This window comes from Littorina saxatilis, linkage group LG1, assembly GCF_037325665.1.
Source record: "Littorina saxatilis isolate snail1 linkage group LG1, US_GU_Lsax_2.0, whole genome shotgun sequence".
Classification (NCBI taxonomy): Eukaryota; Metazoa; Mollusca; class Gastropoda; order Littorinimorpha; family Littorinidae; genus Littorina; species Littorina saxatilis.
The window spans coordinates 81,460,528-81,484,792 of NC_090245.1; the positions used below are offsets into that span (position 1 = coordinate 81,460,528).

The window sequence follows — 24,265 nt, forward strand, 5'->3', positions numbered from 1 at the left end:
TTTTCCTTTTTCTTGAGCTTACCAAGCAGACAGACAGATAGACAGACGCGTCCGTCTGCACGCACGCACGCATGCACGCATGCACGCACGCATGCATGCACACGCGCGCACGCACGCACACACACACACACACACACACGTACACACGCACACACGCACGCACGCACGCACACTCACACCCGCACACACACCACACACACACACACGCACACGCACGCACGCACGCACGCACGCGCACTCACACCCGCACACACACCACACACACGCACACGTCGTCTCTCTCTCTCTCTCTCTCTCTCTCTCTCTCTCTGCCTCAATCCCATCTTTACGCCCCACCCCACCTTCACCCTCCTGTCTCGCTCTCTCGCACAATCACGTACAAGACATATCAAAAAGTGATCAGATTTTGACATGTGGCGTATGTGCAGTTTTTTGGGTTGTCACTTCAAAATCAGGAGAACGATCGCAGTTGGTTGATGACAAAATCAATGTGCTGCGTCATAAATCCCATAAGCACAATAAAGAAAATGTCGAAAGCGACAGCAATAACTGCTTCAGTGCACCATGCGTGATCTATGAAGCTATAGCAATGTCGAGAATTTTCCCTCAGGCTTTCTGCTTGCTGCAAGCACATACTCCACTGCGCGCCCATCGATCATTCTTAGTTAATATGCATCGTCAGTCACGGCACCCTGGCTTTGTGTCTAATCAAAGGTCGCTTTGTTCCCGCTTCGGACATTATTTAGATTACTGTAGATCTCTCCTACATGTATTAGCTTTTCCCCAGAATCAGACCTCTCTTGGACTGGACATGTACCAACAAACTACAGTTTGGCTGCTTTCTTTTAAGTCCGGCTTAATTAATTTTGTCCGAAGTTGACTTCGCGAAGACCTTGCAAAGTCTTTTTACCGAAAATTCAGTACCAAAGCTTTGTAAAGCGAGCTTAGTGAAGTAGCATTCGCGAAGTTGACTTTGCCCAATTCATTGCGGCCTGAGAGGTCGTGGGTTCGAATCATATCAGAGACATGTAGAATTCAGGCTCCTACCCAGGGTTGCAATGGTAAAGTTCTGATAATTAAAAGGCTGGGATCAAGCAGCGTCTTTGAGGGTGACCAGGTCGTGCTAAACTGACCAACACCGTGTTGCAGCTGGTCCTCGGACCTGGTTGACGCCAGGATATGTTAGACCCGGCGCTCACCTATGTAACGCCAGCAGGACAGACGACGCACTGCAGATTAACCCAGCCCGCTACACGTTGCGTGAAAGGAAAACCGGCCAAGTACTCGTCATAATCCCTATCGCAGCATCAATAATATGCAGTGCGTCGTCTGTGCCGCTGAAACTGCGCAGGTATATTCTGCCCATTATGACAGTATAAGCGTTGAGTGCTGCTTCCTTCCAACCCTGAAGAGTAGTCCTTGTGGTGCTTCAGGGGGGGTCGATGGAGGGTTCTAGTACGTGTTGGTCTGGGCTGAGGTGCACGAAGCGAAACTTGGTGCCACCCGACTGGATGGTAGCAAGCCACGGGGTCTAATTGGTTGAAATCACAACAAATCTCAATTTCAACCAATCCGATCTTGTGGCTGCGCACCACCCGTTTGGTTGGCACCCAGTTTCGTGTCGTGCACGTCAGTCCTGCTCTCAGGAGGGGACACTCCCTCAGTCTGGCCCCGCGACTTAACGGTCAATGTCGTTAAATGTAGTAGGGGGTATGATAGGTAGTGGCCTGTGTCCGTTGGCTCGGGGGCAGGGCCACTACTGAACACTGTCGAAGTGACTCGGCAGCAGTGCAGTGTCGTCTTCGGAGGGTAGCCCGCCGCAGCGACCTGACATCCCTCTCTCTGAAGTGTCTGTAAAATCGGCAAGTCTGACAGCAGAACAAACTTCGGTTGGGGATCGAGCAGTGGATACTGTGACGGGACGGTGTGAGAGCACAAAAAACCAGAGTCAGGACACACACACGAAAAATGGTTGAAGATTGCTTGAAAAGCGGCCTTGTGACTCAGCAACACTTTCATTCCTTATCGCCTTCTCCTCAACCTTGTCCCTCTCTTTTTACCACATCCTCCTGTAACCGCGATCCCGAAGACCCCATCCCAAGCCCCACCCCTCCATTTCCTCAAGTCTCGGCCACCATCACGTCGGAAACGAGACAGGAGATGAGAACGACAGACAGACGGGGCAGGCACAAGCAACGGGTCGAAGATCAAATCAAATTTACCGAAGACCTACACACAGAGAGAAAGGGAGTGAGATCGATTCTTTTTAGTCTCAGACTCATCAACTGCTTGTTGTACGACAAGGGAAGAGGAGGGGTTCAGCGTGAATGGGAACTAAGTGGAGGGAGAAGTGAGGTATAGACATTAACGTGTTTTTGCTGTGCAAAGCCGTGAACATAGAAATCGAACCCCCGGACCAGTGATTTGGGGATTTTCATCCCTTTAGAGCCCACAGAGAGAGACAGGCGTCTGAGGGGTGCCGGCTATGAAGAAACGAAAACATGGTATTGAGTCGTGAGGAACTTCTCAGACAGTGTTTGAGATGGTCCTGGGTTACTACTTGGAGTGATATAGACACAGCGTGATAGGCTGTTTTGCAGAGAGAGAGAGAGAGAGAGAGAGAGAGAGAGAGAGAGAGAGAGAGAGAGAGAGAGAGAAGAGAGAGAGAGAGAGACAGAGAGAGAGAGAGAGAGAGAGAGAGGGTCCCCCCAGGCTAAAAAGAAAAAAGAAAAAAAAGGGAAAACAAATAAAGAATTATTTTGAAAATAAAGAATTATTTTGAAAATAAAGAATAAATGATGGCTCAGATTACACCAGATTGCTCCATGTTCTTGTTCTTATCAACGTTAAAAAACAAAGGATTACTGTTCTTATCAACATTTTCTGGGGGGGGGGGGGGGAGCACGTGCCCCAGGACCTCCCTAAGGGGCATCACGCCCTCAACTTAACGCTTCGTGTCCTCGAACTGTCCCTAAACGAAATTTGGAACCCCCCCCCCCCCCCTTAAAAATGATGTGATCCGCCCCTGTTTTTGCATTGCTACGCGTGTTTCTTTCAGGCGAGATATTCTTTCGGCTAGCCGCTCGCGAAGCTAGGAGGCGAGATTGTCTATGAAACGGTTTAATGGCTAGCTACGCAAGAATTAAACACCATTGGTTGATTCTGAAAAGGTCGTCTGCACTGGTCGGAAAAAAAACATGGACAGCCAATCGGATTGGCAGCTGCGTGGCCGCCATGTTTTCTCGCCAAGCGAGCAAGCCCAAAGCTACCTTGCGTCACTCGCGGCGAGATGTGCCCAAGAAACAGTACTTCCTCGCCCCACTCGCCAATCTCGCCTATTCTCGCCTATAAGAAACAGGGGACTGCTGACACTACCTCAAATGTTGCTGATAGACACACAGAAAGAAAACTTGATTGCAAATGAGATATTCAAAACTTGAGAGTGGTGGATTTTCATGTCAGTCTTTTCTTTCAAATTTGATCTTCACTTTGGAAGTGACTCGGTATCAGTTCACGTGTACTGTGAAAGTGGGTCAAAGTATAAACCCTGGCCTTACGTCCCCCCCCCCCCCCCCCAAGCCTGGCTCCCTCCTCTCTCCCCCATCAGGCGAAATCCTTGAAAAGTGCACCTGTCAATGTTTGACTGAAGGTCGAATTTCACCAGGAGGCGGAAAAAGGCATTGTTTCTCTTGTTATGGATCTAGACAGTGCTCAGAGGGACACCACCTGGCCAGAGGAGACAGCGCTACAAAAGAAGCTGTACGGCCCCAAAGAGGACTTGGAGAGGACCGCACGTTTCGCCCTGCAGTCCGGACTGACGATCTAACAGCGAACGACAAGAAGAAGAAGGATCTAGACGTGGGTGACAGCTGTGACCCGATTTCTCTCTCTCTCTCTCTCTCTCTCTCTCTCTCTCTCTCTCTCTCTCTCTCTCTCTCTCTCTCTCTCTCTCTCTCTCTCTCTCTCTCTCTCTTTTCAAACAAGGCTAAATCACATACACCGCCCTCCTCCTACCTGAACTTAAGTTCCCCATTCTGATATATTATTTTAGCAAGTTATATTTAATATTCTTATTTGGCTAATAATTTTTTTATTTTTTTATTTTTATTTTTTTAGTGTTTCTAGTTACGTATTTATTTACTTATTTATTACATTATTTTGGCATTATCCAAAAGTCTGAAAAATATTTTACATAAATAAAAAGCAAATAAGCCTACAAAACCGCTCCACTCCAACTATATTTCGCGTACACTATGGCAGCAACCCCGACAAAATCTTTACTTCCATCCCCATTTTGAAATATCGCAACAACAGACTTCCAGATCTATAACACGATCATATGTGTTCTCTGTTTGCGTGTCTGTCCAGTGTCCTGTCCCCCCATAAAGCATATCAACTCTACCTGTCCCAAGATGGGCCAATTGGTTCTAAGAGGACGTTAAAACTAATTATCATCATCATCTCTCTCTCTCTCTCTCTCTCTCTCTCTCTCTCTCTCTCTCTCTCTCTCTCTCTCTCTCTCTCTCTCTCTCTCTCTCTCTCTCTCTCTCTCTCTCTCTCTTTCTTATGTAATAAAGTTCTGAGTTCTCTCTCTCTCTCTTCTTTTAATTTGGATTTTTTTTTTAGTTCAGTTCCCTCTCTCGGCAACAACCCCCTCCCGCACACACACACACACACACACACACACACACACACTCACCCACACACACACACACACACACTCACACACACATTCACACACACATACACACACACACACACATGCACATACACGCCTCGGCCTCTCCATCCCACGTTCTTCCCCCGTTCCGCCGACTCGCTCCTCCTCCGTCCCCAGCGCTCACCTGAGTTAGGGTCCAGTCGCGTCTGTCAACCTGTCATTTTATCGTCAGGTGCGGATGCCAATCAGGTAAGTTGAGCAACCGATGAGTTTGTGTTGTGCAGATTTAGGTCGACTATTTCATTACTAATATGATGCGGATCTGCACTTTTGCCATTCTGGTACATCTGATTTCTTGCTGTTATTCTCAACATTTGGTTGAAATTGCTTAACAAATGATTGAACAGGAAGTGCGCAATAAGTGTAACTTAATCGATGTATATTTCCTGTAGAGGGAAAAATCCTCCCCCAGTTTCATGTTTAGAAGAGTAGGTCACACGCGACACAGTGTTATCTGAACGGTTATTTGTGTTTTAGTTATCACCTTCATCGTAAGTTCTGTGTTTGAAGGAGATACACTTGACAAAGAATTAAGGTCAGTTTTCACAACCGTTTTGGTCTGAAAACTTTGTGCATGATCAAATTTCAGTTTATACCACCGGGGGCGCACCTTTTGTTACTGTCTCATATTCAAGTTTTGATTCACCTGAAACTGGCGCTACGGGAGTTATGCTGTTTCGGCTTTTTCGTTGTGTGTTTCTCATATTATGATTCCGAACAGAATTGTTGACTTAAATTTTCTTTCACATGCAAAACATGTTGTCTCATGGCTTATGTTGGCTGTTCTGCAGTTTTAGTGATAATCGCAGATTCAAAACCGTGTATCATGAAGATATATATATATATATACTAGATGAATACCCGCTTCGCCGGGTACGGCTTCGCCGGGAAGAAGTAGAGCCGAATACCGGCTTTGCCGGGTGCACGACGGCTTCGCCGGCACACCGTACGAAGGAAGGGAGATAAACGCGCAAAACACTGGAGAAGATAAGGAAGAGTTACTACTGGGAATGGATGTACAGAAAAAACAAAATCGGTTCAGCGCTGCGCGCTGAGAGCCCGCACGTGTTCAATATTTTCCACGATTGTGTCCGGGGTCTACCTGAATATGCCCACCAAATTTGAAGCAGATCCATCGAGAACTTTGGCCGTGAATCGTGAACACACAGACAGACAGACAGACACACACAAGCCGTATATAGATATAGATATAAAAGGATGTTGAAGTAATGGTTGTTTGCATGTATGACCATCGTGTTGAAATTGTTCCATTCAACTTTTCTTTTGCTACTAAAGATAACACCAAGCTATGCTGTTGGTATACAATCAACAGAACTCATTCGCACAAGCCGCACAATCATTTGAAAGCCGCCAAAAGCAAAAACCGTGGGGTCCACACAAAAAGTGCAATTTTCAGACTGCCGCTTTGATGAAGATGATTTCCTGGAGCTCAGCCAGCCTTGAAACCCAATTTACAGCTTTTCCTCTCCGAATGTTTGCCTCAATATGCTTTTTTTTCGCTTTAGCAAAGCAAGGCAAATTTATCGAATTGGAAAGCACACACAGAGACACGCACGTTAATGCTCAAACACTCACACGCACGCATACTTTCTCAAACACTCACGCACGCATGCATAGTCGCACGCACGCACACACACACATCCACACGCACACACGCACGCACACGCACGCATACACACGTACACACCCACACACACAACAGCACAACAAAACACACACACACACACACACACACACGCGCGCGCGCGCGCACGCACGCACGCACGCACGCACGCACGCACGCACGCACGAAGAATTGAAATAACATGCACGCTGAACGACTGTAATTTCATACCAATTATGACTTGGAAAAAAGAAATCAATTTCATTCGTGTAAAAGAAATAAGCAAAGGAGATGTGTCTTTACGAGTGACACAATAGGACGTTTGTGCAAGTTTAATTGAAGCAAGATGTTATTAAAGAAAGAAAAACAATGTTTTTTCTGCTTATTAAAGACTGCGATTTGCAATTTAGTGGTTATTTTGGGAAGGTGTTTTGGGATGTGTGGGTTGGGGGCGCTTCTATGCTGGTTGTGAATGCAAGAAAGACAACGTTAACACAGACACACGCACGCACTAAGACATGCACAAATATAAGAAGCACTGGTTGTATCAGATAAAAACACCGAAGCAAATAAGCAACTGACCAACCATCCAAACAAACAAACACCGATAAAAGCAAGCAAACAAACAAACAAACAAACAAGTAAACGCGCCACAGATTAACACCACACCACATAGAAAAATCGACATAAGACCGTTATGGCCTTAAGAGCCACCGTCCTTCGCGTGTTAACGATTCGGTTCACCATCTCAGATCTGACCTTGCTTGCGCGGGATAAAGCCACCCCTTCTTCGCGTGTTAACGATTCGGTTCACCATCTCAGATCTGACCTTGCTTGTGCGCGGGATAAAGCCACCCATTCTTCGCGTGTTAACGATTCGGTTCACCATCTCAGATCTGACCTTGCTTGTGCGCGGGATAAAGCAACCCATTCTTCGCGTGTTAACGATTCGGTTCACCATCTCAGATCTGACCTTGCTTGTGCGCGGGATAAAGCCACCCATTCTTCGCGTGTTAACGATTCGGTTCACCATCTCAGATCTGACTTTGCTTGCGCGCGGGTTAAAGCCACCCCTTCTTCGCGTGTTAACGATTCGGTTCACCATCTCAGATCTGACCTTGCCTGCGTGGGCTAAAGCCACCCCTTCTTCGCGTGTTAACGATTCGGTTCACCATCTCAGATCTGACCTTGCTTGCGCGGGATAAAGCCACCCCTTTTTCGCGTGTTAACGATTCAGTTCACCATCTCAGATCTGACCTTGCTTGCGCGCGGGATATAGCCACCCCTTCTTCGCGTGTTAACGATTCGGTTCACCATCTCAGATCTGACCTTGCTTGCGCGCGGGATAAAGCCACCCATTCTTCGCGTGTTAACGATTCGGTTCACCATCTCAGATCTGACCTTGCTTGTGCGGGATAATGCCATCTCTCCTCTTGGACACATATCAAAACGTATAAGTCTGGGTATGGTGCTGTCTCTGCAGAGTGTGTTTTTAATGAACTTATTTCTTATAAGTCGCTTGTGTCAGTCAGCAAAATCAGTTAATCAAAAAATAACAAATCTGCACCAGAAGCAATCAGGTGGTTGAGTTTTGGTAAGTGTTTAAATGGAGGGATGGTCTTATCTCATATACAAACCTAGGCAGATCTAGTAAACCGAACTTGTTTTGTCGTGTTTATTGCAATTTTTTTTAATTTTTTTTTTTAGAATTCATGTAACCCTGTTTTTTTTTTAAAAAAAATATTGACTTGACTTGACTTGACTTGTTTTCACGGAAAAGGACTGTGCTTTTAACATGAAGTATTTCGAGAGGGGATCAAAGCGGCAGTCTCTAACAGATTTAAGGATTCTAGAAATGGGATGGATTAAGAGGGGAAATTGCGAGTACGCTTAAAAGCTTTGTAATGTCCCATTGCGCATGCGCGTAATTGTGGAGGAGGATCCCAATGTCGTCACATGTCTGTCCATGGTGACATGTTCCACTGAGCGATCGATGAAACAAACATTTTTTGTTAACATTTGTTAAAGATGCTTTCCTCGCGTACACGATCACATCAACCGCCAAACTGGCTGATTATTAGGGTTTTACGTCCTCAAAGGCATAAAGCTCCCATTGAGACATGCTTTTGATATGATAATAATAACCATCGTATATCTGTCAATGCTCTACGTTAGGTAAGGTAATAATATATCTTTTTACTAGGACATATAACGACATTCAACAGCCGGGCTGCTTTTTGTTTAGGGTGGGATTTGTTTGCTGAATTAGTTTCGTACCTGAAACTGCTTCCATGTCAATTCTGCCAGAATATCCTACGTTGCGTAAGAAGCAACTGAAGAGTTGATTTTTGGTATGTGTTGAAGGATGCTTTTATTGCAAACCTGAACTCCCTCACAAGAGACGATGCTGAGAAAATGCTGAATTTAGCTCCGCTACATGCAGTGCAGCTGTGCGTGTTGTTGTCAGGACCAGAGAAGGCTTTCCATCACTGTCCCCTGATTGTTGTGTTGCAAGGAGCACAGGGTTTAAATCCGTAATCTTCGATGCATTTCCAGCTCTGTTTTTTGTCTCCTGTCTCAAGTTTACTTTTTCCTTGTGCTGTCTTTACATTTAGTCAAGTTTTGACTAAATGTATTAACGTAGAGGGGGGAATCGAGACGAGGGTCGTGGTGTATGTGCGTGTGTGTGTGTGTGTGTCTGTGTGTGTGTGTAGAGCGATTCAGACTAAACTACTGGACCGATCTTTATGAAATTTGACATGAGAGTTCCTGGGTATGATATCCCCATACGTTTTTTTCATTTTTTTGATAAATGTCTTTGATGACGTCATATCCGGCTTTTCGTGAAAGTTGAGGCGGCACTGTCACGCTCTCCTTTTTCAACCAAATTGGTGGAAATTTTGGTCAAGTAATCTTCGACGAAGCCCGGACTTCGGTATTGCATTTCAGCTTGGTGGCTTAAAAAATAATTAATGACTTTGGTCATTAAAAATCTGAAAATTGTAAAAAAAAAAAAAAAATTATAAAACGATCCACATTTACGTTTATCTTATTCTCCGTCATTTGCTGATTCCAAAAACATATAAATATGTTATGTTTGGATTAAAAACAAGCTCTGAAAATTAAAAATATAAAAATTATTATCAAAATTAAATTGTCGAAATCATTTTAAAAACACTTTTATCTTATTCCTTGTCGATTCCTGATTCCAAAAACATATAGATATGATATGTTTGGATTAAAAACACGCTCAGAAAGTTAAAACGAAGAGAGGTACAGAAAAGCGTGCTATCCTTCTCAGCGCAACTACTAAACCGCTCTTCTTGTCAATTTCACTGCCTTTGCCATGAGCCGTGGACTGACGATGCTACGAGTATACGATCTTGCTGAAAAATTGCGTTGCGTTCAGTTTCATTCTGTGAGTTCGACAGCTACTTGACTAAATGTTGTATTTTCGCCTTACGCGACTTGTTTTCTTTTCTTTTTGCGTGTGTGTGTGCAGGGCCGCTGTGCTTAAATTTTAACTTGTGCATGCTTTCAGTGTCACAAATTCTTTCAGAATTGTTTTCAGCATTGAAGATACGGCGTTCCTTCCTTCTTTCCTTTGATAACAGATTTTTTTCTCTCAATTATTATGATTTTCCAGATGGCATCAATCTTTTAAGGACAGGATGTTTTTGATCTGTAGACCTCAAAGTTAAAAGAACGTAACTTGTAAAAGAGCAGTGTTAATAAGTCCTGGCTTCCAACCACTAGGCTTAAATGCGTACACGTATGCACGCGCAGCTGTTCCATATAATTAGTTATCAAGAAGATTTAAAAAAAAATCAAGACCCTTGCTGTGTATAAAGGCCTATTAATACGAGGATATTACAGCGTAATTCGGCTGACTTAAAATATAATTCCCCAGCCAGGAATGAAATCGTTCAAAATTGATGTGCCCCCGCGACAGTCGCGAACGCCACCTAGCGTTGAAAACTGTGTCAAGCCAGATGCCTACATCAAATTTGTGGAAGGATCTTTGAGAAAAAACCCGTTTCTCTTTTTATTTTGCTGCTTTTTACATTTAGTCAAGTTTTTTTTCTTCTTCTTCTTCAAAACCACATCATCTAAAGTCGGGATCATGCCCCTAATGGTTTTACCGCGAGGGAGTAAATAAACTTATCATCATTCAGAAAACAAACTATGTATGAGATGGAAGCTCCGTTTACATTCGCTGTATTCTGCGTGGGTTGAGGCTTTCAGCGAAAAACCGCGAACAGGAAGGACGAAAATTGCCCTCTCTCCTTCTCTCGATTCCCTTCGCCTTGATTTCCAGTGCCAAACAGAAAATCCACTTACGTGACCCTGTTCTCAACATTACGGAGGGGGAAAAAATGCGGAAACGATCTAATTTGTCAATTTCAGGCCAGAGTGGTTCGAGCGGCATTGCAGTTTTAAAAAAGAGGCCAGTGTTAAATGAATAGGAAACAATTAAAAAACCGCGAGGAAATGCGCTAAAAGATACATTATTCTGCTGTGAGTGTGTTACGACATTTTCGAAGCATGCAGTAGGTTTTAATGGAGATTTCAACTTTACCACTAAGGTTTATCCAGTCAGAGATGCGGAATATATCAGCTCTCGATCGTACCTTAATCAAAAGCAAACATGCTTAGAGTTTGTTTTTAATTTAACCCGTTGGAATAAGAAGAGCGGTATGCATCTTTACTCTTGTGTATACCAAAATCAGCCTATGTGGTACGATATTTTCTCGCTAAATTTATTTTGCAGACTGTCATTTGAATTCCCACTTTGTGCGGACAGTTTTTACATTTGGTCAAGTTTTTACTAAATGTTTTAACATAGAGGGGGAATCGAGACGAGGGTCGTGGTGTATGTGTGTGTGTGTTTGTGTGTGTGTGTGTGTGTGTGTGTGTGTGTGTGTGTGTGTGTGTGTATGTGTTTGTGTGTGTGTGTGTGTGTGTGTGTGTGTGTGTGTGTCTGTCTGTCTGTGCGTGTGTGTGTGTAGAGCGATTCAGAGTAAACTACTGGACCGATCTTTATGAAATTTTACATGAGAGTTCCTGGGTGTGATATCCCCAGACTTTTTTTTTCATTTTTTCGATAAATGTCTTTTATGACGTCATATCCGGCTTTTTGTAAAAGTTCTTTCTTTATTTGGTGTTTAACGTCGTTTTCAACCACGAAGGTTATATCGCGACGAGGGAAAGGGGGAGATGGGATAGGGGAAAGGGGGGAGATGGGATAGAGCCACTTGTTAAGTGTTTCTTGTTCACAAAAGCACTAATCAAAAAATTGCTCCAGGGGCTTGCAACGTAGTACAATATATGACCTTACTGGGAGAATGCAAGTTTCCAGTACAAAGGACTAAACATTTCTTACATACTGCTTGACTAAAATCTTTACAAACATTGACTATATTCTATACAAGAACCACTTAACAAGGGTTAAAGGAGAAACAGAATCCGTTAGTCGCCTCACACGACATGCGGGGTGCAGAGAAATAAGGATGTGGAAAAGAAGACTTTTGGTAAGTGAAATAAAGGTGATGGATCCAGTCAGGTAGAAATAAGACAACAAGAAAAGAATTGGAAAACTGCAGGGAATAGTAGGGAGAGTTTTCTTGGAAGGAAATATAGGTGAAAGGACTGGTAAGGCAGAAATAAGACAAAAGAAGAGAAGAAACAGAACCGTTAGTCGCCTCTTACGACATGCTGGGTAGCATCGGGTACATTCTTTCTAGTCCCAACCAATATGGGACTCCCCCTAACCCGCGGGGGGTTGGTAAAAGTTGAGGCGGCACTGTCACACCTTCATTTTTCAATCAAATTGATTGAAATTTTGGCCAAGCAATCTTCGACGAAGGCCGGATTTCGGTATTGCATTTCAGCATGAAGACTAAAACATTAATTAATGACTTTGGTCATTAAAAATCTGAAAATTGTAATTAAAATTATTTTTTTATAAAACGATCCAAAATTACTTTTATTTTATTCTTTATCATGTTCTGATTCCAAAAACATATAGATATGTTATATTCGGAATACAAACAAGCTCTGAAAATTAAAAATATAAAAATTATGATTAAAATAAAATTTCTGAAATCGTTTTAAAAACAATTTCATTTTATTCCTTGTCGGTTCCTGATTCCAAAAACATATAGATATGATATGTTTGGATTAAAAACACGCTCAGAAAGTTAAAACGAAGAGAGGTACAGTAAAGCGTGCTATGCAGCGCAGCGCAACCGCTACAGCGCTGAACAGGCTCGTCACTTTCACTGCCTTTTGCACTAGCGGCGGACTATGGTCATTGTGAAAAATGCAGTGCGTTCAGTTTCATTCTGTGAGTTCCACAGCTTGACTAAATGTAGTAATTTCGCCTTACGCGACTTGTTAATTACTTGTGTGCGTCTCCGCGAATTAAGTAGAGGTTACATGCCGAGTCTCAGTGATTATCAAAAATAATGGTCGAAGTTAGCGGATCATGAAAAATGCGAGCTTCAGCGAGCTTTTTCATGACCGCGAACTGAGACCATTATTTTTGATAATCACTGAGACGAGGTATGTAACCTCTTTATCCCTCCTTTCTTCAGTTATTCAAAGAAAAGAGGAGTTTTTGTGCGAAAGTTTGATCGAATCATATTCACCCAACCAGTCTACCTGCGCAGGCGATCGATTAATGCGCGGTTGTATAGTTCCGTGCAAATCATTCAATTTTGTTAACACTTCTTGTCAGTTTCCATGTTTTGAACTAAAATCAAGTACACAGTTATGTTGTCATTATGCTGTGGCGGTAAAGGCAGATAGTGTGTGTTCTGTTCATGTTTTGGTATCGCTCAGGAAATGTTCTTTCTTCGAATGTGACTAGCAGACGAAGTTTTACACCCGTGTTCCAACGTTAAAAACTGTATGAAGTTTAGTTTTCTGGGGCAAAATAGTGTATGAAAACGCTGCATGTTCTTTACGTTGATTAAATGTTTGCAATTGATTGCGTGTGATCTGTTTATAAAATGAAATATTGTTGAAAACTGACCGTCGGATTGCAGTCTTGTCGACGGATGCAGCCGAAATCTGGAAGGGGAACTACTCGTGTCGCTAGACAAAGTATGAGAGTTACTTTTCCTTGGAATCTTGCTAGCGATAAACGAGTGTGCACGGCAGATCTGAATTCAGAAAACAACCAAACTCATGGATTTTATATGGAGATTCATGTGTTCAAGTCTGTAGTTGCTGGTTTAAATACGGTATGGTTGTATTGTTTGCTCCAGAAATGTCTATTTTGTACATTAGAGTGTTCTGAACTTTTGAGTCGCAAAAAGTAGATCCACAATGTGTACAGTCTCTACCCATGAGCTATCGAGGATTCAGGCCCGTTGTTGGGTAAGTGATTTTGGTTGTTGGGTAAGTTACCGAAAAATAACTAGCCCTACAAGTTTACAGAGAGAAAGAAGCAGAGGGGGGGATAATGTTCATATCTAAGGTAAAAGTTTCGGCGGATCTATATTTATTTCCCAGCAGAATGGTCTTCAAGAGAAAGAAGGTACCCGTTAAGTGATTTCTTGATTTGAAATACTGGATTCAAGTGAGGAACAGTAAGAACTCTTCTAACACACAGTCAGACCATTTGACACTTGCTGACTCCGCTAAAACTTACACACTCCACACAGTCCATAAAGTAGTCGTTACTCGTCTTACTATGTTTGGTTGGGACAGGGACTTATATTTATTCTAGTGTGTGGGTGACCGGATCCCTTGGACAAACATTGTGAGGAACTACGTGGCAAATACTGAATACTGTGTTGACACCAAGACATAGTAAGTCTCCCACACGTGTGGACTGTAACTAATTCGGCCTGCCATGAACAGTTTTTCCGTTCTCGGTAAAATTCAGCTGCTTTGACATATAACGTGCGCCACACACAAGACAGAAGTCGCAGCACAGGCTTCATGTCTCACCCAGTCACATTATTCTGACACCGGACCAACCAGTCCTAGCACTAACCCCATAATGCCAGACGCCAGGCGGAGCAGCCACTAGATTGCCAATTTTAAAGTCTTATAGGTATGACCCGGCCGGGGTTCGAACCCACGACCTTCCGATCACGGGGCGGACGCCTTACCACTAGGCCAACCGTGCCGGTCAATGTTGTTGTTGTTTGTTTGCTTGTTTGTTATTTAGTAGTTTGTGCGTTGTCTTCTGCCGCTGTTATTACTAGTGAAGGTAGAAGCAAGAGCTAGTGTTGGATCTCTCTCTCTCTCTCTCTCTCTCTCTCTCTCTCTCTCTCTCTCTCTCTCTCTCTCTCTCTCTCTCTCTCTCTCTCTCTCTTTTTTCTCTTTCGAGATCAGTATCTTTTTTGTCTGTCTGTCTGTCTCTCTCTTTCTCTCTCTTTCTCTCTCTCTATGTTTGTCTCTCTGTATGTCTGCCTCTCTGTCTCTGTCTCTGTCTCTGAGTGTCTCTCTCTGTCCTCTCTGTCTCTCTCTCTTTCGTCTATTTCTCCCCCAGCCAGTTTGACAAGAAGAACGTGTGAGAGGCATGTGGGTCAATATTTGCCGATGATTTGCGAGCATTAAGGCAAACCACGCTGCACAGAGGCAAAGCCAAACATCCTTCAATCTTTCAGCAGCCAAGAGCTGCGTTCCATACACTGATCAGTGAATCTTCTGTCCAGTTGGTTTAGCGTCCTGTTTCCAGTGTGTGAACCTGAACCTTGACGTTATTACGCCAGGGGAAAGCAGAGAGCGCGTTCGCGACCGTGGTAATGATCGGAGTTAAAAGAGGAAAACGTCGACTGAAGCTGGTGATTTATCTCGCGTTACACACACACACACACACACACACACACACACACGCACGCGCGCACACACACACACACACAAACGCACGCGCACAAACACAAACATACACACGCACACACACACACACGCGCACACACAGACAAACACACACACGCGCGCGCGCACACACACATACACACAAACACACTCACACGCACACACATACACACACACACACACACACACACACGCACACACACACACACACACACACACACAGAGCTTACATGCATGTGTTTTACATGTGTTTATTTATTATATGCAGGTTTAATTTCAGGACTTGATTTGAAACTCTGTAATGGTTCCCTCGCTCCTCCACCTCCAGTGTGTTTGAACAAAATGCATCGTTTTTGTGGATGCTGACTTCAGCCATCACTCTTACCCACCCCCCCCCCCCTCTCTCTCTCTCTCTCTCTCTCTCTCTCTCTCTAAACATATGATGAATACTGACACATACTTACGGTGTTCAGAGGTTTTGGCACCCCTTTGTCAGGGATTAAAATACTTTTTAAAGCTATATGTTTGCGGCTATGATTTCTTTCTTTTTCCCTCAGATTTCGCTAACAAAAAATGGGATGAAATATGTAGAGAGCTAGCTTCGCGTTCATGCGAATTTCTTGATCCTTTTTGTCATTTCTTTCATCATCTGTTTTTTTGTTGCGAAAAGACATGTCGGATCTTCTGGGAAACAAATACAGCTTTGAGAAACGTGTGCACGGCGAGAGAGGGAGAGACAGACACAGACAGACAGACGGATGGAGCGTTGAGTATGTGCCTGTCTGGAGAAACTGTGGTATGCTTGAAGCAATTCCTGAAACCTCTCGAAAATGCGTAAAATGGTGTTAAAATGAATGCAAAGAGAGAGAGAGAGAGAGAGAGAGAGAGAGAGAGAGAGAGAGAGAGAGAGAGAGAGAGAGAGAGAGAGTCAATAACCAGGCAAACTATTGTATGCTTGCAGTAATATCTGTTGAACCTCACAAATTCATGAAATTGTGTTTAAAAACGAAGGAGAGAGAAAGTTTCTATTGCCAGACAAACTAGTGTATGCTTGCAGTAATATCTGTTCAACCTCACAAATTCATGAAATTGTGTTAAAAAAACGAAGGAGAGAGAGAGAGAGAGAGAGAGAGAGAGAGAGAGAGAGAGAGAGAGAGAGAGAGAGAGAGAGAGAGAGAAAGAGAGAGAGAGGGTGCAGAGAGAGAGAGAGAGAGAGAGAGAGAGAGAGAGAGAGAGAGAGAGAGAGAGAGAGAGAGAGAGAGAGAGAGAGAGAGAGAGAGAGAGAGAGAGAGAGAGAGAGAGAGAGAGAGAGAGAGAGAGAGAGAGAGAGCATTTATTTCTGCAATCGCCAGGCAAGCTGTTGCATGAAGTGATCTTGAAGTGAAACCTCGCGAAAATTCATAATATTCAAAGAATTTGTTTTAATGTCCGTACAAACTGTTGCATGTTTTCAAGCAATACCTGTCAATCCTCAAGCTCCATCACAATATCAGTCTGGAGCAACAAAAGCAATCTTACTATTTTATTCAAGATTGCAACGTTAATACAACAAACCAACATTCTTCTCTGGAGCAACAAAAGCAATCTTACTATTTTATTCAAGATTGCAACGTTAATACAACAAACCAACATTCTTATGTTTTCTCAAATAGATCTACAACAGATCTACATGTCAGATTTCGCGCAATATTTTCCCTTCAGCCAATGAAGACACAGCTTGTTGTCTCGGTTTGATTCATAGATGTGTATTGTAGAGAAAGTAAGTCATACGTACGTAACTTCCGTTCGGTCTAGGACTACGGTGGATTTTGTGTGTCAAAATCCGTGCCGTTTTGCAAAATGACAGCAGTAGCAACGTCTATTTGGTATAAATCTGTCAATGTCCGATATTTTAATGTCTGCTTGATTTGATCATAGCCGTTGTTTAGCTAAAGTGACATCCAAGACATAGGCCACGCCCACCTCGTTACGAGTGCCTGTGGTTATTTATATGGCTTGTATTTCAGTCAAGACCCAGCAGATGAATATCAAGGGACTCACGAGCCGCTGGGTCTTGACTGAAATACAAGCCATATAAAATATCACGAGTGTTGTAACCTGTATATATCCCATGAAGATCTAAAAGACAAAGTGTGACGGAAACATCAAGCTTTAGTTGTCTGTTCAGATGAGGCACCTCTGCACATACCTTATTCTAGAGGCACGTCTGTTGCATGATCTATGTCAAGTCGGTGCATAATGGTGGCTTGGTTGTCCCCGTCAGTTGAAAGCCTCTTACGCGGATTTGACTGAATACCTAGTGGTTATACACGCATCTCCTGAGATCTTGGACACCTTCATCGTCTTTAGGGCCTACTGCACAGCAGAAGAGCTAGAAATACTCGCAAAATGCATTAAACAACTTGTCCCGAGAACACTCGTAGTCGATGATGTACCGATAAGGGCGTGTGTACCGAGCACGCTTGTAACTTCACAAGAGCATAGCCTGAACATAGCAGTGCTGGTCGGACGGACTGGGTTTTTAACGATTGCTAGTTTGACTTTTGTTTTAGTTGAGAGCACGAGCACACACACTCAAACACATACGGCTTGTCATGTTGATCACAAGAGATAAATAAAACAGCGAATAGAAGGAAACATAACAGATTACGTCCCCTTATTACACACACACACACACACACACACACACACACACACACACACACACACACACACACACACACACACACACACACACACACGTGGCATACGGACTCTTATATTTGAACGTTTGCATCATGTATTTGGAATTTGACATAATACGCGTGTCAGACGGCTCCCATTAAAACTGTGTGACACATGTCTATCAATCGTTCGGAAGCACTGTTTTTCTTGACTTGAAGAAGGCTTTAGATTTTGAGAATCATTCCACTTTGCTTAAAACGGTGATCACTATATCTAACAAATTCCTCAACTTGCTTTAACTCATATCTTTTCGATAGAGGACAAAAAGTGTTTTGTTTTTTTAAATAACTGACATTCCTCAAAAGAACATGTTCAGTCAGAAGTTCCTTAATGTTCAGTCCTGGAACCTCTTCTTTGCTCTATTACCACTTGATCTGCCTTTACATGAATATGAGTGTAAATTAATAAACAGCATTTTTGCTCATGATGCGTTACAACTTACTATACACATCTAGTAACACCATATTATGGGGTCTCTGACTGGTGTAAAACAAAATGTATGATAATTCACATAACACAATCAAAAGTATGGTGATCACCACAACACAAGTTTTCTATGCTTATGGCATCTGTGAATGAAGGTATTGTTCGAAAGTTGTCTTTATTTTCTTCACTATTTTTCTATGTATATACATGGATCGTCAATAAAGAGCACACAATAGTTTGTATCTTAACTGTACATACTGATGTAACACACATAATGAAAATCGTGAACACACCAAGCGAATCCACTGGATCAGACTATAAACTGTCAGTTTATGTGTACAAAGCATTTCGGCTACGTAGTGTTGTTATGTCTTAGTTCATGTAAGCCTACGATATTTTTTATTTGAAATGTAATGTCTTAGTTCGTGTATGATTTATTTCATTTGATTTGTGTGCAAATGTCATTATGTCATTGCATATTATGTTCACCCCCCTCATAAGGGGCTATGGCCTAAATGAGTAAACAATCCAATCCAATCTCTCCTTGTATTATCTCGTTCCCGAGGAGCTTGCAAACACTGATGGGGATAATTGACATAATTCAGACCCCCCAAGCTAAATGTATGTAGGGCAACAACTTCATAAAAAAAAGTTCTGGAAAGACAGCACTTGTTAATGATTGTGTTGCCTTTACAACTACTGTGTCAACAGTATTTGCTCAACCACCCGCTCATTTTCTCTTACCAGCTCTGTAGATTAGCAGATGTAGGTCCAGGTCCAAATTGCTTACATAACTTTATGCAGCAATTTGTGGACCACTAAGATGCAGAGCTATAGCTCTGTAGTTTTGCGGTCCACAAATTACTTGGAAATAGTGACTTGTCCGCATATTGCTGCTTTTTTTAAAAATCGTTCCTAACGCTATATTTAGTGAAATATCGAAATAAAAGTTTTTTTGACACTTTTGTATCGAATTCCCTAAACATTCCATTTATTTTGAACTTTCTATCTCTTCAAACAAAACAGTCAAAACAGGTCCTCATATTACCGCATTTTGACGGAAGTACAAAAATGATACACAATGTCCGCAAAAAGGCGAAAATCCCCCCCTGTGTGTGTGTGTGTGTGTGTGTGTGTGTGTGTGTGTGTGTGTGTGTGTGTGTGTGTGTGTGTGTGAAGGGGGGGGGGGTACAAATTAAAGGAGATCTTGGTCAAAGCAAATGAATTGTTCTACATTGCCAATACAATCATTGTTCAATCAGTAGCCTAGTTGTACATTGGAAGAATAGAAACAGACATTTCTACAAAACAAAACAAACTAATACACACAAAACGCTCGTAAGGCTCCAATTAAAAACGAAAATCAGCTAAATCAGCAGATTTTACAATGTTTGTGTAACAAGCAGTCAATTTATTATTTAGATTTTAAAAGTTAGGTCTGGCGTCAAAACGAGGCTTCCGATTTGTTTTAATGTACTTCCTTTCTAACTGCACAAAATAAATTCTTTGAAAATGTCTCACTGTCAACGGAAAGCAGCCAGGATGTTTCCGTTCGGTGAGAGTTTAAATGGAAGTATGTTTGTACTGTGTGTAAAGGCTCGGGGAGCTCAGTGATCAGAAACAGATGGTTTACGGGAGGCGGATGGTGGCTTTAAGCACACAAGGAGTTCAAATAAAATATAAACCACCTCTCCTCGACGGCGAAATGCGACATGAATTTTGCACCCTTAAGGCTATTCAGTTTCTAACAAGATTTCCTCTTGCATGTGAAGACGACAAGGATTCGAAAAAAAATATTGAAAAAAGGGGGAAACACGGACAGAGAGAGAGAGGGGTGGGGGGGGGGGGGGGGGGGAGAGAGAGAGAGAAATCGATTTTTGATCTGGAGCCTTATTACAAATTCATGATGTGTAGAGTAGAGAGTTGTTGAGCCGTGCGGTAAAAACTCCTCGCTGGTAATGCAGTGTAACAGGGTCTGAAGCCCACTGTGTTGAATAGAAGGTGCCGAGTACGCATTCGTAACTGAATGATCGCGAGATTTTGCGGGAATTTGTTTTTGTGAAAATTCAGTTACGCATCTGCGGTTGGCTTTGATGAATATCTCAGAATGCATTGCTTGTACGCATCGATGTCTGTCGAGTAGCGTTCCTCATACTTAGCTTGAAATTGTATTAGATGATGTCAGAACATTTTAGCACAGTATTTTGGTTCCATTTGGGTCAGTTTCACAAGCACGAGCACCCTTGTCCTGACGCGTGTTTCGTTCAGGCGAGATATTCTTTCGGCAAGCCGCTCGCGAAGCAAGGAGGCGAGAGTGTCTATCAAACGGTTTTATGGCAAGCTACGCAAGAATTAAACACCATTGGTTGATACCGAAAAGGTCGTCTGCACTGGTCGGTAAACAACCATGGACAGCCAATCGGATTGGCAGCTGCGTGGCCGCCATGTTTTCGTAAATTGTGCTAATCCGTTCCATGATTTTCCGAAACAGCGCGATGAAACTGCTCGTTCAAAAGTATCGTGTAAAAAGATCGATCCTTTTGCACGATCCTTTTACTCGATCATTTGACCCTTTCCGCGCGTCGGGCGGAAAGGGTCAAACGCGAAAGGATCGATCCTTTTGATCGATCCTTTTGCTCGAACATTTGACCCTTTCCGCGCGTCGGGCGGAAAGGGTCAAATGATCGAGTAAAAGGATCGTGCAAAAGGATCGATCTTTTTGATCGATCATTTGACCCTTTTCGCCTTCGATAGAAAAGTGTCAAATGATTGAGCAAAAGGATCGATCCTTTCGCGTTTGACCCTTTCCGTCCGACGCGCGGAAAGGGTCAAATGATCGAGTAAAAGGATCGTGCAAAAGGATCGATCCTTTTACACGATACTTTTGAACGAGCAGTTTCATCGCGCTGTTTCGGAAAATCATGGAACGGATTAGCACAAAGAACGAATCTAGAAAGTAAAGTAAGTAGATTAATGCGTGTTCTGGTGCGGCGTGAAGGAGCATGAAATATCAAGAGAAATAAACAAAAAATTCTTTTTGTTTTAGCGAGTACATTTAGGGGTGTGTAGTTAAAATTACTGTGTGAAAAGTGTTTGGCGCGAAGCGTTCGTCTGCAACAGATCTAGATGTGCCACTTTCAGCACGTGTACAGGAACGTGTAAGGGTAACGTCATCAAATCTAGTTTTTACGTCACGCGTTTGAGCCGAGATCTGCAGTCTTGGTAAACAACGTATGATTTGGAACATTGGAGAAAAAAAGTGAGTCACGGGTGACGGAATATCGACACGTACACGTCTTTGCTACACGTTCGATCATCTAGAACACTGGACGCACGTACACGCGAACTGAAATGTGAACTCAAGACTGTGTGCCGGTAAAATTCCGGTTCCATTTTTGTCGGCACCGGATCCAGTAAAAGGATCGATTCTTTTGATCGATCCTTTTGATCGATCGTTTGACCCTTTCCGCGCGTCGGGCGGAAAGGGTCAAACGCGAAAGGATTGAAATTTTGGCCAAGCAATCTTCGACGAAGTCCGGACTTTGGTATTGCATTTCAGCTTGGAGGCTTAAAAATTAATTAATGAATTTGGTCATTAAAAATCTGAAAATTGTAATTAAAATTATTTGTTTACAAAACGATCCAATATTACGTTCATCTTATTCTTCATCATTTTCTGATTCCAAAAACATATAAATATGTTATATTCGGATTAAAAACGAGCTCTGAAAATTAGAAATTTTAAATTATGATTAAAATAAAATGTCCAAAATCGATTTAAAAACAATTTCATCTTATTCCTTGTCGGTTCCTGATTCCAAAAACATATAGATATGATATGTTTGGATTAAAAACACGCTCAGAAAGTTAAAACGAAGAGAGGTACAGAATAGCGTGCTATCCCGCTCAGCGCGACCATTACCGCACTATTCTGGCTTGTCGATTTTACTGCCTTTGCCACGAGCGGTGGACTGACGAAACTACGAGTATGCGGTCTTGGTGAAAAAATGCAGTGCGTTCAGTTTTATTCTGTGAGTTTGACAACTTGACTAAATGTAGTAATTTCGCCTTACGCGACTGGATCACTTGCTCTGGATCGCGCGCGAAGGTAGGTTGGTCAGTCAGACCCTTCTCACAAAATCTGGCACATCGCAACTAGACCACATTTTAATGTAAAAGAAATTCTGTTTGGGGGTCTAGATTGTCAACAAGCTTGCTTTTTGCTTGTTTCATGATAATCACTCACGCGGGAATACCGTAGCAGTAGTTTTATTTTCTGCTGAAAAAATGAGTAGTTGCCTGTCTGTCAAGGTACATTTGGATTGTGACTTGATTCAGTAAGCTTGTAGGATATGCTTATGTGGTTTGGTGGTGTGCGAGGTATTATTTTTCGTTTGTAACTGTAATATCGAAGTAACTTTCTTTTTATTTTTTTATTTTTTTACAACATATACATTACATCACAGTTCACATCGCCACATACATACATGTATACAACATGCATACTAAAAGAATGATCTAGAAAAGAGAGAGAAATAGAGAGAGAGGGGGGGAAAGTTAAAGAGGCACTGTATAGGACTGTTTGACTACAAGTACAACAACTACTAGACCCTTAAATAATATTGAAGTAACTTTCTTAGATTGTCTGTCTGTCAGTCTTCTGTCTGTATGTTTGCGTGTCTGTCTGTCTGTCTGTCTTCCTGCTTTATGTCTCTCCTCACTCACTGTCTCTCTCTGTCTCCGTCTCTTTTTCTGTCTGTCTCTGTCTGTCTCTGTCTGTCTCTGTCTCTGTCTCTCTCTGTCTCTCTCTCTCTCTCTCTCTCTCTCTCTCTCTCTCTCTCTCTCTCTCTCTCTCTCTCTCTCACACACAGATTCACGAAATATGACGCTCCTGTACCACTTTAAATCATATAATCTGACCCAGATGTCAAGAAATGACCATAGATCACATTACAATCGCGTGTAGCCTTTCTCATGTGCTTGAATTTCCCTAGTAACTGCGGAAAGTCAAAATGTGCACATAATGCGCTTGAAATGTGTAAATACTTGAAAGCCAACGTTCACAAACACATTGAAGCAATGAAACAAATCGATGGTATGATGCTATGACACCTTAGGCCAAAGTACAAACGGTAGTTTTGTGATGATATGTCATTTGTGAGGAATTACAGGTGATTTTGTGCAGAAACTTACGTCGCGTGTCGCAAAAAATAAGGGTGCAACCGCTTCGGACAGATTTGCCTAGTGCAACCACGGTATACGGTGTGTGTTAGGATCGAGAGTAAGAACTGGAAGTATATGACCTTTTGCTTACATAGCTGAATTATCGTGAGAAGTGTTTGTCGTTATGAGTGTGCATGCGCGCGCGCTCGCGTGTGTGTGTGTGTGTGTGTGTGTGTGTGTGTTCGTGCGTGCGTCTGTCTCTCTGTTTGGGTCTATCAGCTACACAAGACAATCATAATAACAAGAAACTTTTGTTAAAAGGCTTTCTGTGATTACTTATCTGCAACGCATGGAGTCTGGTTTCGTGAAACCAAGGACTTCAGAAAGAAATCAAAAGTTTCTGAACCTTACACTGGACATTGAAGGGTTTCCTCCATGTGGCACTCTTTCTTCAAACCAAGAGATGAATTCCGTAGCGGTTGAGACATTTTAATGGCGAGAAATATATTTTTAAACCGAAGGGCAGACCGTAATACAAGAAAAATTGTGTTTGTCTGCTCGAAGAACTAACTCGGCTGCGCCTAAATGTCAAAGGTCTCTGGGGATAGAATAAAAATTGCAACTTTTGTTTGTCTCGAAGAGACTGGGAGCTGTAGCAATACTTTTCCCCCTTGCCTCCTTATCAGCTTATAATGGAAGAATGTCTACAGTTGCCATCGATTTTCACAAACCTACAACTGTTTCCTAGCGATTAAAGGGTTTCTGGCTATTAC

At 42.7% G+C, this 24,265-nt stretch overlaps 2 protein-coding genes across 4 annotated transcripts in view; both read left to right on the top strand.

Annotated features, from left to right (window-relative positions):
• LOC138981417 (peptidyl-prolyl cis-trans isomerase slr1251-like) overlaps nucleotides 1-24,265 on the top strand; it is a 167,059-nt gene that overhangs the window by 83,441 nt on the left and 59,353 nt on the right. The gene's annotated exons all lie outside the window — the stretch shown is intronic.
• LOC138981373 (polypeptide N-acetylgalactosaminyltransferase 13-like) overlaps nucleotides 1-24,265 on the top strand; it is a 76,804-nt gene that overhangs the window by 28,302 nt on the left and 24,237 nt on the right. The window contains exon 2 of one of the 3 annotated variants that reach the window (XM_070354268.1): nucleotides 3,705-3,858. The exons of the other annotated variants lie outside the window; for them this stretch is intronic. The gene's annotated coding sequence lies outside the window, so the exon portion shown is untranslated. The remainder of the gene's footprint in view (nucleotides 1-3,704; nucleotides 3,859-24,265) is intronic. 3 annotated transcript variants of the gene reach the window in all.